This window comes from Chlamydotis macqueenii, chromosome 5 (assembly GCF_036417535.1).
Source record: "Chlamydotis macqueenii isolate bChlMac1 chromosome 5, bChlMac1.mat, whole genome shotgun sequence".
NCBI lineage: Eukaryota > Metazoa > Chordata > Aves > Otidiformes > Otididae > Chlamydotis > Chlamydotis macqueenii.
Window position 1 is genome coordinate 27,136,259 of NC_141560.1, and position 12,817 is coordinate 27,149,075.

The following is a 12,817-nucleotide window of genomic DNA, read 5'->3' on the forward strand; positions in this document are numbered from 1 at the left end:
AATCAGCTGAACACTGCAGCAGTGAGTTCTTACTTCACAGTAATTTTTGGTCTATGCATATTTCTTATAAATTTGATCCCTAATTTTAGCATTGATTTTACTCTTATGATTTTATAGGCTGCATTTATTTATTTTCTTTCTCATTAGAAAAGCAATAAATAGCCCTGCTAACTGCAGTTTGCATTCACATGTATGTACAAAGTCGTTTTAATATTTCCCTGTTGTACTTGTCTGAAAGGCTTACTCAAAAGATTTTCATCTTTAATATGAGCTAGTTAGTATATTTAAGATGAAAAAACCATGAACACTACAAACCAACATGTCACTACCTTCAAAATAATTAAAGATAGATATAGGAAATAGTATTTTAAACTTTTTTTTTTAACTTTTCAACTTGTTACTTAACATTTTTAACTCCCACTTTAGTGAGCTGTAGATTTTATGGGCATGCACATGAATGCAGGAAGATTTACTGTGTTTTAGAGCCTAAGAAGTATACCCCAAAAGGCTCTCCCGCTTCATATTATATCCACTTTATAAGCTGATATTGCATTGAAGTGTACCCTGTATTCTAAGGGATGGGGGAAAAACAGATCTGTGAAACATGTAGTGTGAGTTGTCATGGGAGCTGTCACTTTGGTTCATAGCTCATTCAGAAATCTCTGCATTACGGGAAAGTCCTCAGCATCCAGTGTTGCTTGGGCAACATAAAAAAAAATATAGTCCAAAATTTGTCATGTGTGTTTTCTCCATTTAGAGTCAGGATACAAGCAAGGAACATGACCAAGCTGGCCTGAGAACAGCCATCCTTCATTTTTTGAGACTAGTTCCTTGAAGGTGAGAGTAATGTGTATCCTCTCATGACCAAAACTGACCATCTTCTAGAGAAGATTTAGTGAGCAGAAGCCATGACTGTCCTGGCATTAATTACAGATATAGTGAAGAAGAGGCTTGTTTGGAACAGACAGAAATTTGAAGCTACAGTTTGACTGCTGCACTGATTGATCCTGATATTTGTTTTAATGAAGTATTTTGGTTAGATCAGCTGAAAGAGCCATGCTTATTGTTTCATTGTGGTATCATTCCAGAAGCCTCCCTTGTTCTTCCGTTAATGATGTGAAAGCACCACTCCCACAGCACTGCAAGAGCAGGGAGCTTAATGACACCGAGACTGCTTTGGGCACTGAGGTTGCCAGCTTTGTGTGGTAGTATGCATGATGTTCAGTGTCTTCTCATCAGCCTCAAAATTTGATCAAGCTGTCCTTTTATTCATCTCCATTAGTTCCTTGATTGTTGACACTTTGGGAGAGTTTTAACCTCATTTCTTTCAGTGGCCCTATTAGTTTTACATTCTAAGTTAGGAATTTAATTTTAATTTCTAAATTCCTAGTTGCTAAGATCTGACAGAGAGCCTTCTTTAATGACATACTACTCTTACAGACTATTAGTTTTACAGTAGCAATAATCCTGGTGAAATTGATTTATTACAGCAATTACGGCCAATTTCACATTTGCTACCAAGTCAACTGCTATCAGCATCCCCTTATAACTGTTTCCCCAAATCCTTATTCATAAATAATAATTATAAAAGATAGCGTGCTTCAATGTTGATAAAGAGTGACTCTATTATAATATTGTGTTATCAATGTGAGGGCAGTTAAAGTAGTTAAGCACTGCGTGATCATTCAAGTGACCTTTATGACTTGTCAATTAAATAGGAAGTAAAATATATTTTAAAGATGCCCTGAAAAGCTTAACTCTCACTAAGTCCCTCTAGGCAAAGATCAGAAATAATTTTTTCCCCCATGATAGCCTACACACATTCTAAGATTTATTTTTTTTTTTCCCCCATGTTCTTGTAAAGCATTAGGCCGTCTGTAGGCAGGCACAGAACATGGAGTAGAAAAGCCCAGCCCCACCAAGGTCTGAGATTACAAGCCTTGTTTATGTGTACTGGCTATATCTGATGAAATGACATAGTATTATCACAGAAGTGGCGGGAAAAAGGAAAAGTTCTCATTTTTCTCTGTATTAGATGCTATTGTTCCCCTGCTGTGATCACCTGAATACCTCCCTGCTATAAAACTGTTGTAAACTCAAGTACTGGCAATGCTTGGTGGTTTCCTATTCTCTGCCCATAGCATGCAACACCTAAATCTTCAAGAAAAGAAAGACTTCAGTTTAATTATGCTTTGTGATTTGAATATAGAGAACTTATTTGCTCAGCAAGGGGTCTGACTGGACCCTGTGAGGTGTGGTCTCTATGAATCTATGAAAAGATCTTACTATGTCTTCTCCAGTAGCATCAGCCGTCCCTTGCTATTCTGAACTCCCATCATAATAGCAATGAAAAGGGAGGGGCGGAAGTCACTGAGAGAAGTAGCTACATTTCCTCCTGCTCTTTCCTCCTGCCTTCCGCTGCAACACATGATCCGGATGGGGGAAAGCGAGCAGCCGTCTGTCAAAGCTTATGTGGGGGAAAGTGAGCAGCCATCCATCAAAGCTTATGTTTATGGTCTTCCCTCAATTGTTTTAGTAATGACTATACTACCACTCAGCCCGAGAAAAATCCGGGTCTTGTTATCCTGCAGAAAGACATGATAAAACAGAATTCTCAGCCTGAACAATTTACAGTACAAATGACAGAAAGCAGAGGGGTAAAAAGCATTACAATTTCTTCAAGAAGTTGGAGAAATATGAGAGAATGAGGACTGGATTTTTAAAGATATTTTGATGTTTATACATTGAAAGATTGGTGGGTTAAATATACATAGGAATACAAGACTCAGAGTCATAATTTATCTTATTACTGTAAATTAATTGCAATTATACTCAGAAATATTACTAGCAATTTAAAAAAGCTTTTAGATGAAAAGAATTTAAAGCAAATGATTATATTAATAAAACTTAATGGTTCTGTGCACTAGCTGTTAACTGGGTGACCTTCTACAGGAAGAGCTTTTGCATATAGCCCATTCATACAAGCTTTATAAATGCAAGGCAGCAGAACAGTAAAAACTTGATGAGGCATTTCTTCGTCTCAATTTTGCTAAGCAGAAAAAGGACTCTCAATCATGAGTCACAACAATGGCTCTGTGGCCAGAGTACTTATAGTGAAAAGGACTGTTCTGAGTGCTTGTTAGGGGAGATTAATTCAAGCTAAATGAAATTAAAAAGATTACATCTTTCCAAAGCAGTTACAGTTAAACCTGACTAGCACCAGATGTCACCAGTTAAAGGGAGCACAGAGTGAGTTTGCTCAGCTTCATGAGATACAGTGGGGACATTTAATAATAAAAATAATTTATCCATAAATTTTAAGGCTTCTTCAAGGCTAGGCACCAGCTGAGCAGGGTTTTGGTTTTCTGAATTTAACAACTTGACAAAGGAAATCATTCAGATGCTGAAATTGAATCTAGAAACAGAAAAGATACCACTAAGACCAGACTTATATATTGAATTCCAGTAGTCGCTCTGTGGCTGTCTAGGGAAACCAGAAATCTGTAGGTACTATCTGAATCATTATTAAAATTCCACAGACACATGGAACTTTTTTTCATGCAAATGTACAGAACTGCCTCATCTCTTCAGTTCAGTACCCAGCTCAGTGTCGAGGCTGGCAGGGTTCCACAACTTAGCCATTCCCCTACCTAGACCTCCTGAGATCTCTGGACAAGGGCATTTAGACAGTGGGCATTGCACACAAATATTATTTCAACATGAGGAGAGAAAAATCTAATATGTGCTAAGACTGAGTTTCCTCATCTTGCTTTAAAACACAGCCATAGATAGAAAATTATTGCACAGGAATTGGAAATCCTCCATCTTGAGCCTGGGCTGATATGAACTACCATCTTCTAACAAGACATCCATATGGGTATCTGCTGTTGTGGATAGGACATGTTTCATCTCAGATTGTTCACTCAGTTTTAAAGATGCTTGGAAAGAAATGGTTAATCACTGCTGTAATCTCAATTCATTTCAGCACAATCTATAGAATAGAATCTGTGAGGGGGGCAATTTGCTTTATTCCTGACACAAAACCTTTGCTTTTCCAGATATTAATGTGTTTCAACTTGTAAGGTGGATGGGGGTTCAACACAAATGTGAGCTTGTATCTGTCTGCATTTCCTTATCAGTCTATCAGGCTCTTGGATTCTTTAGTTGCTGCTGTTTATATTTTTAGCATGCCTTTATATTTGTATGTAACAACCACCATGCTAAAAGATTTATGCATACAAAGCGTAATTGAAAACACCTGAAGACAAAAACCCTGAAGAAATAGATGTAGTAAACAGTTTACTGATCTTTAAGGCTTTGTTGTTGCAACCATTTAAGCACATGTCATTTATTTTATTAAGGCCACTGCATTCACTATGATTACAGATGTGAACAACCTTAGCCATATTTATATTAATTGTGGGACTGAGCCTGAAATCTAGAAATGACACAACTGCATTAGTATCTACCGTTGCTTGCAGAAGAAAGGTGTGGTATTTGCAAGGCATTCAAGGCGTACTGTGTACCCTTGCCAAATAAATCTTCAGGTACAGTTATGCTTTTAGTTCCAGTTGGTAATTTTTTTGATGACATAACAGAGCTGCTGGATGGCATAAATCTGTCAGACACATGTCAATACTAGGTTCCAGCTAAAGGACAGGAAAATGTTTCTTTTCTATCTCTGCTTCCTTATTATTAGAGATATTTTAAAAACACTTCTTAGCATCACATCTAGCAGATCTCTCCATAAAAAGAGCTGATAATATGTTCACCAGTGACAACAAGGGGCTTGCATTATTAGGAAAGTAATGAAAAAAAACCTATCCTAACTGTATGTGTAAAAGAATTTTGTCAGATGTTCTGTAACTAGGAAATCTGAATTAGTATATCACAGTCTGGAAGGGAAAAGGAGACAAACTCAGGAAATGGGAAGAAGTAACTGGTGCATTGTGCCCCTGCCCCCTTCATCTTTCAGTCTAGAGCTGAAAAGCCTAAAAAATTAATCAGCTGCAGCCTTCATGCTAGCAGGCAGAAAATAGATGTTCTCAGAGTCAGCCAAATCTTAAGGCTTTAGAGATAAGGACCAGTGCATTAAATTAAAACCAGGCTCCAATGGGTGGCCAATGCACAATTTAGAGATTAGTATAATGTTTCTCATCTCTCTGTTCTGGCAGACCACTGCATTTTGAATCAGCTACAGTTTCCAGGCAGCCTGCAAGCTTGGTCCTAGCAGGCATCACCACCTCCTGTGACAAAGATGTCACCATCAATCCTGGCATGTAGTCTTGCATCTTAGGAAAAAGGCTGCAGCCTTTTAGTCTGCCCAAATGGTAAAAGGCAGTTCTGGCTACAGTTGCTATGGGAATACGGGAGCAAAATGAATCAAATCACCTTGAAAATTACACCGAGGAAACATAAAGTGTTCTGAAGCTTGAAATATCACCCAGTGGTGTTAAATCTCACAACTGTGCTGTTATTTTAATATCTGAATAACAAACTCTTTCTCAAGTATCAGGAAGTAGTGTAAAGGGCAGCAGCAGCACCTTACTGTGGAGACGGTGTTCACTTTATTTGTGTGGAAAGTGCAAATAATAATAAGACTTCTATAAAAGGACAAGCAAATGAAATGAAATGAGAAAGATTTTTTTTTTTTTCTTTTTTTTTTTCTTCTGGGAGGAGCTGTTGTACAGATGTATATATTTTTCTGCCTCTTGCCTAATTAGCTACCGCAGGTCAATATTGCCAGTATTACACTTTGTGACTACTAGGGGAATAAAGTGATATGGATTGGCTATACTGAAAGTATTTGAAGCCTAATCACAGTCCTCGAGGGAAAATAATCTCTTTGGTATTCCAGATGAACTTTGTTAATCTACAACTACCTATTGCACATTATCCACTTATGCAGTGTACCTGAGGGGGGAGGCTGTCTAATGATTTAGTTACTACTCTCCCACGTTCAAGAAGGTATTCAGTAACCTGACTCTGGAGATTTTCTATGTTCCTTTGTAGGTTTCTAACGAGATTGCTCTGCAAGAAACCTCAGTTTAGTTTCTCAGGATGACACAAAGAGATGCTTGACACCAGTAGAGCTGCTGTCCTAGTGCTTAGTGGAATTCAGGATAGGTGCCCAAGTACCTTGGACAATAGAGTGTGAGACACATGTAATGGAAGAAAAGGATTTCCAGAAGCTAATGTGCTGTGGAAGAAACACTGGGGTTGCCAGCCAGGGATGCTCAGGAGCAATATAGCAAGTGGTGTCGCTGGAAGGTAGGTACGCATCAACTCCAAGCCTGTAGGAGATGCCCATGGCTGCTCAAGCATCACCTACTGGAGTCCTTTCTGGGAAGGAAAGAAGCCCCTTTTCATAAGAAACTGAGATCCTCCCCAGAGTATCTTGTTTCATAGGTATTAAAGTATGTCACTGGAAATCAATACACCCTTTTTCAAAACTTCCAAACTTTACATTCAAATTCAGTCCCAATCCCACTTTGTTTTCTGAGACCAGTGTATCTCCTGCTGAAGCTGTCCCACTTTGTATAAATAGTGAACTACTCCAGCTGAGAAAAAAAAAACCAGAAGGTTGACATTCTATGTGTTGGTTAGGATACTAACCTGGGGACAATCAGGTTCGAAGTCATCCTCTTGATGAATCTTTGTTTCTTGCAAATTGCTTCTTTCCACCAAGACCTCTGGGAGAGGGAACTTAAAATCTGGGGAGAGGATGAACTGGTAAAAGAGCCTATGCTGTCCTTCTCATTAACCATGAAGGAATCAACATAGTATAGATTTGGGTGGTTATGTAGTTTCTGGAGAGCACATCTCAGAGGCCAGCTCTTACAAACCTTTACAGAGGCAGCTGTGAACACCAGCAGTATCATCCCAGCACGGAGGGAAATGCAGTGCCAGTGGAGAAGGGGCAGGGGTCCCACTCAGTGGTTTTTGGATGGTGGTTTTTTAGGAAATGCTGCTTTACAAATCACGTTTACTTCCTTAAATCATTACTGAAATGCAGGCTGGCTCCAGGGAGTTTTTAAATTTCCTCACTCCTGAGACACCACGGCAAATCTCAGAGTCCTAGTTCCTCTGTAGAGGATGAGAGCCAGGGCTGCTCCCAGGAGTATCTAAAGCTGCTTCCTGGCCAAGAGCATACACGAATCAGTATAGCTATTTCTGTTTCCTTAGAGAAATACCCCAACTAATGAAAGAAATTACTTGACTTTCCCAAAATAGACCACTTACAGAAATACATGCCTGTGGCAAATCTTTAAAAAAGCTGATGCATTTGGTTCCCAAATAAGTGATACTTTTGCTAGTGTCAGGATTTCCTGGAAATGGAAATTAGGCATTTGAAACAGCTGTGCAGGTGGGAGTCCTCCCACCCTTACACCAGCAGGAGTGTGTTTTTCCAGTGGTGTTAAGGTGTCAAACACACGTGAGCGTTACAACCCACAGAGGAAGGTAAAGTTTTTGCATTATGCTACAGGACTTGAGCTCCTAGAGTCAATCAAACAGTTTTCAGCTACTGTCATTGTCTCTCAAAGCAACAGCTTTGTCAATGTTTTAAGCAAAAAATGTTTTGAGAAGGAAGTAAAAGAGGAAAACCTTGAGGTACGTCTGTGAGCAGAATCTGTCCTTTACAGTCACAGCCATGGCAGTATTGCACTTTGAAGCCTTTAAACATTAACCAAGAATAAAGAACATTTTCTGCTGTTTGAAGCACTTCTGTTACATGATCAAGGTCTCTTAGCAGTTGAGGGGATTATCCCAGTTCTCTCTTTCATCTGCCTCTGGTTTGCCAGGAACGGTATTATCACACACAGACTCCAAGTCTCAGTAGCGGGTGGATTGCCTTTGCCTTGAGTACTGAGCATTCCTGATGTGCTTACACTCAGCTTTTTGTCTTCTGAGCGTTATTTGCAGATCACATATCAATTTATGAAAGCAAGAAAAAAAGAATTTGTCCTGTCTTGGATTGTCTAGGAGCACCAAGGACAGGCTCCTTCTAAGGGAGAATGAGCCAGGAGCTGAGGGTGATCCCAGAGGAGGCAGTTTCCTCATGGACCAGGGCATGATCCTGCAGCACCTGCAGCAGAGATGGGTGCTGGAAACAGGGTCCACCCACAACTCCAGAGAAGGCAAAGCGATAAATCACTTTCAGGGTCCATCCAGAGAGTTCAGTCAGGAGCAGCAGGAGGCAGGGCTGCAATACAGGTCTGAGGGGTCCATGTGCAAGATGTGACTGGGGACAGCCACTCCTATGGGATAGATCAGGCAGGGACTGGGGGCTCAGGCCTGAGCTGAAATGGAGCTCCAGGGCCCATGGGCAGAGGGTATGAGTGGGAACCACAGGTGAGGCTGGTCAGCATCATTAATAACAATTATCACCCTCAGGGCACTGATGTGAATATTTTATCAAATCAAATAGGGACCTGATTCCACACACTTATTTCTGCTCCTGTTTTGGCTTGTTGTATCTCTTCTATCAGTGACTTTTTTCTTCTTATGTGCCAATTTCTTCTTCAAATGGTCACAATGAAAGTTTTGGCCCTGACAGTTTTGTTTTTGTTTTTTTAATCATTAAAAATATCCACAAGGCTTGCTCTTTTTGAAGGTTCCCAAGTGCTGGAATGCCTCAGTAGGGCTGCAGCATCCCAGCTCTCAAATGCAGGGCAAAGTGACTAAAAGTAAATACAGCAGGAAAATATATATTTTGTGAAAACATAATTGATTGTACTCAAATTATTAATTGTACAACTCTATGTGAAGGCCCCGCTAGATACTCTTGAAAAATCCACCTATGATCAGGTATAATCCATCCATTCATAAATTCCAATTAATATCCCTTTGTGTTAAAATTTTAAATAAACATGTATTTCATGGATGATTTTCTTATATACACAAGATATTTCAGTTTCATCTAATTAAAAGCCTGAAGGTCTTTAAATGATGTTTCTGTGCATTTAAATTGAAAGCCAAATTCTGCCTACAAGAGGCCAGAAAATCTCTGATTAAAAAAAAAAAACTAAGTGAATAGTGACTGAAAAATGACAATGCATAAAAGGATAAATACATTGGAAATAGATAATAAAAATGCAGGTAAAAGCTATTCAAGGCCTGTGATTTTTTTATTATTTTGGCGCACTTTTTTCTAAACCTGCTTGCATCTATAATCATAGCTGTAGCTGTTGTCCTCCTAGAGCCTTACAAAAATCAGAACTCAACTTTGATTTGTGTCTCATTCAAGGAAATTCTGAAATAGCTGGTAAACAGTAATGAGCTCAGCACCTAGGAATGTGGCAACCCTTACAAGGAGGGCACTGGCACAGTTTTCAGGAAGCTAGTGCTGCAACCCACTTTTCAATAGTGTGAAAGTGATATGGGCAAGAGAGTTAACACTCAACTTCTCATGAGTGGCACTATCTGGAACTTCACTGGCAGACAGGAGGACAGGGAAAAGACTTTCTGAAACTCATAATTCTCAGAAAGTGTTTGACAGTCACTTAGCAGCAGGTAGAGGTATGCAAGTCTGCTGATTAGCACAAGGAAGTTCCCAACTTGGTGCAAGTTTAATTGTATTTAATATCAAACTGACAGTTATTAGTGGTTATTCCAATCAAAAAAAGAACTTCAGGATTTCCTAGGAATATAAAAGAAAAGTGTATCTGCAAAACAAGATTAAAATTGCTTGTTTAACTTGAGATTTCCTGTGTACTGGTTTGAGAGAAGATTAAGATTGTTTATTTGAAAAAACTTTGACTGAAATCAGTTCAGGGTTCATTTGCCAGCATTCCTCATTATGGATGTACAAGCTTTCAGACTGGCAGCTGGAGGCTACAGAAAGGAAAACAGTCCAGGAGTTTAAATCTCATCCTAGAAAAGCTTTTTCTTTTCATTTTGGTAGCTAAGATCTTCGTTGTTGTTGTTTTCTCTGTTCTTGTCATCAATGAGGAAATATCTGTATTAAAAGATTGTTTTCTTGAGATTTCATACAATCCATGCATTTTCTGTTGTTCCACTGAGACAACAGGTCACCTTTGTTTGCAGTGTGATGCTATGGAGAGGGGAATGAGGTCACCAAACAAATATTTTAGCTTGTGAATTGATTCAGTTTCTCAATTTGAAAAATTCAGAGGTCGTACACTGTTGTCATAATTTGCTTTGCCAGCCAAACCTGGCTTTGCTACCAGCCTAGTCTGCAAGACAGACAGAGAGGTCATGGTCTGAGGAGGATTCATTGTCTGTATTAAACATGCAAATGTGGAATAGATACTGTTTATGCTCCACACAAACATCAGTGATTTTGGCCAGATAGGAGCATCTATTCATGAAAGGCTAAACTAACCCTGCAAACCTAGTTAAAGAAATCCAGCTTGCTTTAGATTAAAACTTAATGGTTTGAGTTTTACAGTCCACTATACAGTAATCATGTAACTGAGCAATGAGACACAGCATAGTGTGCATCCCAGACTCCTATGCTGAATCCATTGCTCAAAAGGAGCCTGCAGATCAAATGTTGCCAATCCACATATCAGCAAGCATAAATTTTTGCGGAAATAATTTGAACCCCTGAGCATCATATATATCCTGTGAGATTTTATGTAAAAAAACTAAATGAGAGAAACTAACCAATATTAAATGCAAGAATGTGTATTTTATAAACATTATTCAAAGTTTCAATTCTATGTTGAGGAAGCTGAAATTCAGTTTGCAGAAGGACTGTGATTCAGACTTTGTGCAAATAGGCAGCAACTACCATGGCAGCCCCTAGCAGGACAGATATGTACAGGGAACACAGCAGTCTTCTCTCTGTATTTCCTCACTGCCCTGTGAGGGAAGGGATGCTATTGGACTCTGCATGGTGGAGGACCAGTTGCCTCAACTTCACAGAGTCCAGGTGACAGTTGGCTCTGATGCAGGCCACAGTCAGCCTCCACAAAGCTGACAACCTCAGTTCCAGCGCCAGCACTGAAAAAAACTTAAATTCCCTCCCATCTCTTTAATCTGCCCAGACTGTACATTGTTTGCCCATCATTCACATAGGTATGGGACAGTCTTTGTACTAGCACTGCATCTATTTAGTTTCTTACTCTTCCATCTGTTTATAAAGAAAAGGAAAGAGAGGAGATGTTGTTCTGTAATTTATTGTTCAAAGACCTCAGCAGGGTTCATGGACACACTAGCAGCACTAACAAGAATCTCCTGTGGCTCTGTGTTACTTATTGCTGCATGTTCCCAGATATTACATGAGCACTCACTTTGTCCTTGAGGTCAAGAAAAACAAAGAGCAGTGGTGCCATTCTTGCAAGGCCATTTTTCTGAGCCTCTTTTAATTGCTTGTGGAGTGTTTTTGATGGTTTTGTTTCACCACAGTTAGCAAGGTCTGTCTCCACCCAGGCCTCAGGCAACCTGTACCCAAGGCTTCTGTTTATTACTGGCAGTCTTGAAAAGAGGGCAAAAGTGGAAAATCCATGTGAGCTGGCCTAATGGAACTGAGTGGTACACATACATTCTCAAACTTTTTTTTTCATGCTGGATTTTGACCAGTCAAATGGAGTCTGCTACTTTTACTTAAACAAAGGCTTTATTTTTAGGTCACATTTTTGAAGTCATTGGCATAGAACTTTTAATCACAACCAACTTGCTTGGGTTTGAGTTCAAAGAAACATTAGGCAATCTCAGTCACAGAAAATCATAGTTTAAATGATGTCATCTGAGTTGGCTAAAACAGCACAAATAACCTTATGAATATCTATCAAGAAGCCCTTAAAAGCAAGAAAAAGCACAATCTATTCCAACATCTTCCAAAACCTAATCTTCATGGTGTTCTGAAGACACTGAAAATGGGCCTGTAGACTGCTATCTCATCCATACCTACATATTGCCACAAATACGAGTCTAAAATACTCTAAGCTCTTCAAAACAAAATCTATTTCTTCATAGCATGTAAGACAGTTCAGATTGTTGTTCTTTCCTTTTTTTTTCTTCTCTAGATGACTATGAAATACTCTTAGAGACCTCACAGTGTCTAAAGCCAGTAAGATCTTCCACCAAAGTTCTTCAGTAAGATTTTCCACCAAAGTTCTTTAGATAATTGGAGTAGTTTCCACCTTCTTTACAGTACTCACAAAGCTATTCATCTCAGAAGAGAAGTAAGGGTATTTAAAACAAGTATATCTTGAAACAACAACTTGTCCTCGCTGACCTCTTACTGACAGTTCTAGCACATCAGACGCTAATATGTAAGTGTGGAGCACTGTGAGATCCTAAATTCTATTTGGTTTCCAAATGTTCAAGTACAAAATAACACGGAAAATTCTCAGTACTTTTCTCTGGTGTTTTCTACACTATTTCATCTGTAAATTCAAAAGAAGGTGATTTTTACTGGATAAAATGCCGTTTCTTTCAAGTACTGTGTTTAACTAGTGTTCTGCTACCCTCAAACTTATAGCACTGGCATGATGTATGTTTACTCTTATTATAAACAAAATTGTTACTATAGGTTAGGATTATCTGCAGCAAAGCTCCTAGTGATTTCACTGGGACCAGTTGGCCCAAATCAACCTGCAGTGCTGCAGTACAGACAGAGAAAGATGGGCTGGTGCCCGTTCTTTAGTGAGTGGGTGAGTAAAAGCAAGTAATAACAACAACATGTAACAAGCACGTAACAGCAACAAAGGTATGATGTAAGTTACAGATCTGATGATAATAAAATTCAGGAATCCTAACCTCTAACCCTTTGCAATGCCACTATTTTCTGCATAGGATAGTTAAAAGCAAAACCAAAGCCTAGTCAGAGTGAATTTCGCTGGAGTTG